The sequence below is a fragment of the Nelumbo lutea genome, chromosome 6, assembly GCF_056320005.1.
Source record: "Nelumbo lutea isolate HS-2025 chromosome 6, American lotus-T2T, whole genome shotgun sequence".
NCBI lineage: Eukaryota > Viridiplantae > Streptophyta > Magnoliopsida > Proteales > Nelumbonaceae > Nelumbo > Nelumbo lutea.
The window spans coordinates 70148164-70155807 of record NC_142689.1 but is presented as its reverse complement, the minus strand read 5'-3'; the positions used below and the strand labels follow the sequence as shown (position 1 = coordinate 70155807).

Here is a 7644-nt window from a genome sequence, read left to right as displayed (position 1 = left end):
AATAGAGAGATCGGGCCAAATCTTCTTTCATCAATATTTAAATATCCTACACTCTAAAAAATAACACTTGGTCATCAATAAAAAATATCGATGTCCAAAATTTTGAATATATTATTTATTGTCTATATGAAAACGTCACTACGGAAAGACATTTTAGTTATTTGATAATAATTCCAAAAATATATATTAATTGACGAAATGTTAATGGATGGATTTAAATGCCTATTTTTGAATCAATTGTTGCAATTGAAAGTTTTTATTTAAGTACTCCAAATAATTTTGGACTTTTTAAAACTTACCTATATATTTTTGTTTTATGAAAATACCTCTAAAATTTGTAATCGATTTACTTAATCACCGTTGACTAAGAGAAGAATGGCAGTTTTGGTCTTAAGGCCTATTTAAATAAATTTAATTAAAAAAATAAAAATAAAAATATCATTTTTATCCTTTTAAGACACAAACAACCACTCTACTTGATTCTATATCTCAATTTTATTTTATTTTCCATGAATCCATGCCGTGTCATATTAATATTTTAAATGTCAAAATAAACAATTATTAGTGAAAGATCATTAAATAAGTAAATAGGCTATGAATTATAGGGATGTTTTGAAATGAAAACTATACATAAAAGTTCAATTAAATCCGTAAAACTATATGGTGTTATAAGTATTAAGTAAATGACCATATATACAAATATTGGGGGTATTGTCGTCATTAAATTCGTAACTGGAAAAGCGATTCCCAGTTTTCGTTCCCGAACAATTGAACAAACCACAGAGGAGAACACGAGGGAGAAAGTGAGAGAGAGGACTGTGAGTGCCCACAATGCAGCTGTCACCAGCCCATTTCCCTTGTACTCTTTTTTTTTTTTACTCTCTCTTCCCCAAGTCCCTATATAAAGTATAAACCTCATCTCCTCGATCTGCCCCTCACCTCACCCTTTCCACAAAGGCTCCAACACCAAACTGGCTCCCGACTCTTGACCCCTCCTCTGCTTCTGGCCACCTCCATTGAAACTGGAAGAGCAACCGCCTGAAACCCAAAACCCAAAAATGTCGGGGACATTTTCTCTTCATCTTCTTTTTCTGTTTCTCCTATCTCTACACTGCAGCAGCGGCAGCATGGCTGCTCTCACAACCCAAACCCTTGACATACGCCCACAGTACTACAACCCAAAGCTCCCAGCCCACGCGCTCTCGTCCTCCAAGAAGTACGAGGGTTCTTCCGACCTCGTTCACCTTCGCTACCATATGGGTCCCGTCCTCTCCTCTCCGATCAATATTTACCTCATCTGGTACGGCAAGTGGAACCCATCCCAGAAGCTCATCATCAAGGACTTCCTCCTCTCCATCTCCGCCAACCATCGCGCAGCCGCTTCGCCTTCTGTCTCCAAGTGGTGGAGCACCGCTTCTCTCTATACCGACCAGACCGGCGCCAACGTCTCCCGAACGGTGCTTATCGCAAAGGAGTACGTCGATCAGCTTTACTCCCAAGGAGCCCACCTCACCCGCCTCTCCATCCAACAAGTCATCGCCAATGCCGTCAAATCCGCTCCCTTCCCCGTCGATCACAAGAACGGAATCTACTTGATCCTAACCTCCAGCGATGTCACCGTTCAGGACTTCTGTCGGGCGGTGTGTGGGTTTCACTACTTCACGTTCCCGTCCATGGTCGGGTACACGCTGCCATACGCCTGGGTTGGGAACTCCGGGAAGCAGTGCCCGGAGGTATGCGCGTACCCTTTCGCCACACCCGGCTACATGGCGGGCGGTGGGCCAGGCGCGTTGGCACCTCCGAATGGGGACGTGGGTGTGGACGGCATGATCAGCGTGATCGGGCACGAACTGGCCGAGCTGTCGACGAATCCATTGGTGAATGCTTGGTATGCTGGGGAGGATCCGACAGCTCCCACGGAGATCGGGGACCTGTGCGAGGGATTATACGGGACAGGAGGGGGAGGTGGATACATCGGCCAGGTGATGAGGGATGGTGCAGGGAGGACGTTTAACCTGAACGGGAGGAGAGGGAGGAGGTTCCTGGTTCAGTGGATATGGAGCCCGATTTTGAAGGCCTGTGCTGGTCCGAATGCGTTAGACTGATCAGTTATGATTTATGAACTCTCTCCCTCTCCCTCTCCCTCTCTCTCTCTCTCTGTATATCTGGTTGTTTGTCTTTCCCTTCCCCATTAATTCCCTCTACTTGAGCGATTTCTTCTTATTACTGTCTACTGTAGATGAGGCCTGAGGGAGGAGTGAGGGTGCTAGTTTGGTGCCGGGAGCTAGAGAGGGGATTTATTTTTTTATTACAAATTTTGTTCAGTTCTTACTTAAAGCAGTGTACAGAGGATAGAACTATTTGTTAGATTTTATTTTATTTCTTATGAAATTAAATGTTTATATTGAATATGATTATATTTCTATCGCGATATGAGCAAGAGGAATCTATTCTGTTTTAGATGATTGTTTCTTTCCTTAGATTTGTTCTTTCTGTTTTAAAATTTTGAAACAAGATAAGAGTGAGAGGGTGTGAGACTGGACAATAGAACAGCTGCTGTTGCTATTCTATAGATAATTGTGAGTGACTTGTGAAGTCGGGGGGGGGGGGCACTGATCTTTATGCGCCGGGACCTGGGCTTATAATGTAGTAGGTAGGCCAAGAAAATTGGGACCACCACAAAGGAAATGATTTTGAACTTGAATGAAATCTGCCGCGGCCCCGTTTGTGAGGGCTTCCGCGTTTGAGGTGTTTGCGTAAATTGAGCTGCGTTGATTGAGCACTTCGTGTTTTGGAGACTCTTATGTTTTAACTCTATTTAGAGTAGAGCTACATATTCGAGCAGTGCCGATGGCCCAACTCGGAATTACAGACAAACGTTGGCCCAATTCAGAAGGGCCCTGAGCAGCTGCTTTGAAAAATGTGGGGCCTGTTTGGAAGGCTTATATAGCAGCAAGTGCTTTAAAAAATTATTATTGAAGGAGGCTTGTTCAAATTTCAAAGAAGAGTATGAATTCAGTCCTCACTCCGTCCTCAGCCTTTTGGAGCCGTTCATCAGGAACATCTGTATAATTGTCAGTAACATTGTGCTTTATTCGTCAGGAGATATTCTCAATTGTTAAAAGAGCCGTGTAAATAGCTGTATGATAATTACTAAACATTGGTTATTGGTTTTTAAGGTGGGCCCTATCTTTCAAAGTCAAAAGCCTCGGCATGGAAGACCCCTTTAAATCGCTTTTATACGTGGAACCCTCTAAAGTAAATAGATCGAAATTTGGCCTTTTGATTTTTTTTTTATTATGAGAAAATCTATCATACGAGAAAGATATAGAATCAAATAGCTTTGACCAATCAAAGCACTCGCGAAAGAAGTGAATTTTGATCAATACCACTTTATTAGTCACCTCTACAATCTCGTGTTGATGCAGGCTCTTCGTGGCAAGGCCCCCAGCCCTTGATCCCTTCGATTATGATATCGGAAAAACTTACAACCAATCAATGCTATCATAAAACTGTAGACATTGCAGAAAAAAAAAGCCAAATGCCCAAGAGTGTAGACATTGGAGAGAAAAAAAAGGGTTATAAGGGCAACTTTTGGGTTTTAATATTAATAAAAGTAATATATTTAAAAAAATAGGTTAATTTTTTTAAAATAATATCAATAAAAACAAAATTAATGTTCATTTTCTTCTTGCCATTTGTTCACCATAGCCGCCATTCGCCACCACCCGTCACCGCCTCCACCTCTGGCAGAGGCAGAGGTGGCAGTGGCGGCGTTAGTGGTTTCTCTATCCAACGTTGTTGAAGATGGGTCGAGACAGAGGTGGCGATGGCGGTGGACAGAGGAATGACCACCAGTGCCGCCGCCGCCACCACCTCTGACAATGTTGCCAGAGGCAGAGGTGGAGGCGGTAGCGGACAACAGTGGCAAGTGGTTGCGGGCAGCGGCTCTTGTGAACAAATGACAAGAAGAAGAAGATGAACAGATATTATTTTTAAAAAGTTAATCTATTTTTGAAAATTTTTAAATATATTATTTTTATTGATATTAAACCCCAAAAGTTGCCCTTATATGCTATTACCCTCCCAAAAAAATGCCAAATGCTCGAGAGTGTAGACATTAGAGAAAAAAAAGGGAACGTAATCAGTTTCGTACGGGAGAGACACTTCATGTACGTCAAGGTGTGTGATCTGTGATATAGCTGACCCTATGATTGTGCAATGCCTAGTTGCACAATGGGTGACTTTTTGGTCTGTGCTCGTTCCCCGGGCAGGGTCTATCATGGATGGTTCCTACCAATGTTTTTGAACCATTGTTGACCCGAATGGTCTGACTGTTCATCTTGGAAATCGTTTAAGCAATTGGTACCGTTTCACCCTAATCCGTTCTTGGGTTAAAAACCATTGACTTTGTTAGAAAACTGCTGACCCGAGTGGTCGAATTGTCGACTCGTTTGACTTGGTCAGCGGTTCACAATATAAAATTGCAGAGAAGAGAACTCATATATGAGATCCAAAATGAGACAAGAACTCGGATTTAGGATCTAGCATAAAAGAAGAAGAAGAAGAAGAAGAAGAAGAAGAAGAAGAAGAAGAAGAAGACTACAAGTGTTTTAGAGAAATCAATTTCAGATATGAGATCTGAGATCCGAGATCCAAGATCTCAGATCTAAGATCCAAAAACTCAGGTCTTAGATCTGCATATGTTTTTGCTGCCTCACCATCGTCATTATCGCTACCGTCACCAATGAGTATCAAATCCTCCTCCTCCTCTTCCTTCTTTTTCCCTCCTTCTCTCCTTCCCTTCTTCTCTCCCTCCTTCTTCTTTCTTTTTTTCTTTCTTAGCAGACAACAGTTCTCCTTTCTCTTTTCTGGCTTTCTCGGCCGACATCTCATCTTTCTTATATGAGGTTTTCATATTAGGAAAAATCTCATATAAACATTTGCCTTGATATGCAAACCATCTGAATCGTCCAACCTAGATGGTTGAACCGCTGACCCGAAAACTGAGAGTAAGAATGGTTTTGTTTCCAGGTCGGTTTTTAAAACATTGGTTCCTACTACAACGGGAAGACTATCAAGGTTATCTAAGAGCTACTTGGGTGAGCTTGGGTGTTTATTCGAACTGTGCCTCTGAGGTTAGATGGTGGTGAGCTTGCAAGCTCAAAAAGGACATATGCTTAGAGGTATTTTGACTCTCGGTATTTGCTGTATGATGAAGTGTTCAAACTATGCGACAAACTCTTGCACTTTTTATAGGTAACTGGCCATGGTGGGCTCTCGTGCCTTAAACTGTCCGTTCACTTGGTTCACCACCAACTAGGAGTCAATGAAGGCTTTGACTCATTTCGCTCCAACTTCTCATGCAAAGCAGAGTTCAACAATGAGGGCGTCGTACTCCGCATCATTGTTGGAGGTTTAGAACTCAAACTTGAGGGTGTGCTTGAAAACAATGTCATCCGTTCTAAGGAGAATGAGATCAGCATTGCTCCCTTGTATGTTGTACGACCCATCTACATGCAACATCCAAGCTCGGGGTTCCTCAACTGGGTATGGGACCGAAAATGTGCACTCGGTCAGCCAGGGATTGGGCTTTGATTAGAACTCGAACTTGAGGGTGTGCATGAAAACAATGTCATATGTTCTAAGGAGAATGAGGTCAGCATTGCTCCCTTGTATGTTGTATGACCCATCTACATGCAACATCCAAGCTCGGGGTTCCTCAATTGGGTTTGGGACCAAAAATGTGCACTCGGTCAGCCAGGGATTGGGCTTTGATTGTGGGATGAGGATCGTAGTCGAGGTTGAATTGGTTGTAGGCTCTGAAAATCTCATGGTCAGATAAAAGAAATAGAACCACCACCTATTTCTTAGAGGAAATGGGTCATCGTTTTTAGATTGGAAGATTTTGGATCCTAAGGATTGGGAGAGGGAAGGTGTTAGGCACCCCTCTCTCTCCCCTCTCTCCAAGCTTCTATAGCAGCCCAATAAGAGAATTCTCTAGGCTCTTTTTCACGCAAAACAACATTGAAAATAGTTGCTCAAAGCTCCTAAAACTAGGCAGAAATACTCCTAACTTCACCCATAATTGATTTGAGGTGATGTTATTAGGTCTTAGGTACTAATTTCTTGAATACCCTCGCCTCTCTACTTCTTTTTCTAAATTTGGAGGAAACTAGGAATGCATGTTTCCCATGTTTTTGGGACTTTAAGTAGCCCAAAACTAAATTGAGCACAAAGATTATAAATTCAGGTTCAAATGTTAAAATGAGAGACTTACCTCTCATATACAACATTGACAGGAGTTTTTCAGCAGTCAAACTGAACAAAAGAGTGGTTGGATAAAATCGAAAGATGTTTGAAATTATTGAGTGCTTGGAGGTTTCGTGCAAATTTCTAGTATGAAACACAATAGAAAGAATTTGGAATTTCGGGTTTAAAAGCTTGGGGGTTTTCTTGCGAACAAGACACCTACAAGAGTTGGGAATGCTTTTTGTATCTCTCCTTTGTTTTTTCTCGTTCTTCATCCCCTCCTCTTTTTTTCTCCTTCCTCCAGCCTTCCCCTATAGCTTGAGAGAACTTTTTCACAAAAGTTGAAGAAGAGGGGAAGAATTCTAGAATTTGTCCAATCAGAGTGCCTGGACTTGAAGACAACTTTTTCACAAAAATGGGTAAAGAATTTTCAAAGGAAATGGTGTTTAGTCAAGCTTTCTTCTTTGATGAAAGGTTTTCTTTGACTTGGGGGTAATTTTCATGGGTTTTGTGCATCCAATGGGGGTTAGGGGCGTGCCTGTCATGGCAGTCTCATATTTGGAGTTGTTAGTGGCAGAAAATGTAAAATTGATAAACTTTTAAAAGTGGTTTTTTCTTTTCTTAGTTTTAAGTGGGAGTATCTTTGGGTTTTTAGGCTTTTGGGTCTATTAGGCTCAATTTCATTGGTCTAAGTGTTTGAATAGGTCAAGAATGGGTCTGACATCATCCATCACACTTATGAGATTTCAGATTGGGACAAATGAGGTAGCAATTTAATATAATGCATTGAAATTGCATTTTCCTAGTTTAATGACCAAATAAGCGAATCAGGTATTGAAATTTGACGTTTTGGGTTTTTTGGGTCTCTGAACATAGTGGTGAGGTTTCATTGACAAAAGAGAGTTGGGATAATGGAGATATTTGGACAACAAGTTCAGATCAATGAGATTGCTGAAATAAAACCTTTGCTTCATGAAAGGTCAAATGGGGGAACTTTGGGATGAAATTTGGTGGGTAGGCACTTTTGAATGTCTTGAATGAAATGGAAGTGGTGGATCTTTGATATGAGGTATAGACAGACAAATTTAGTTTGGGTCTAGGTTTATCAATTAATGAGAAGGCTTGAAATGGAATCTCACTTTCTTAACGGCATAATGGAGGAGATTGGTCATGAAATTTGATGTGCTGAGATTTTTTTGGGTTTCCAAACACAATGGTAAAGTTTGATTGGCCAAATGAATTTTTAATGATGGATGATAAGCTTTAGTCAATGAAATTTATTAAAGTTTGGATATGGCTTGTTGGTGGGTCAGACGGGGGAATTTTGAGCTGAAATTTAGTGGGTAGGTACGGATTAAGGTGAGAAGTCAAGTGGATGGTTCTGATTTAAAG

General features: G+C 41.2%; 1 pseudogene across 1 annotated transcript; it reads left to right on the top strand.

The window, feature by feature from the left end:
- The first annotated feature begins 755 nt into the window (after positions 1–755).
- Positions 756–2460, top strand: LOC148849531 (protein EXORDIUM-like 5 pseudogene; annotated as a pseudogene). The gene has a single exon (XR_016100791.1). The product of XR_016100791.1 is annotated as a protein EXORDIUM-like 5 pseudogene (transcript).
- The last annotated feature ends 5184 nt before the right edge of the window (positions 2461–7644 follow it).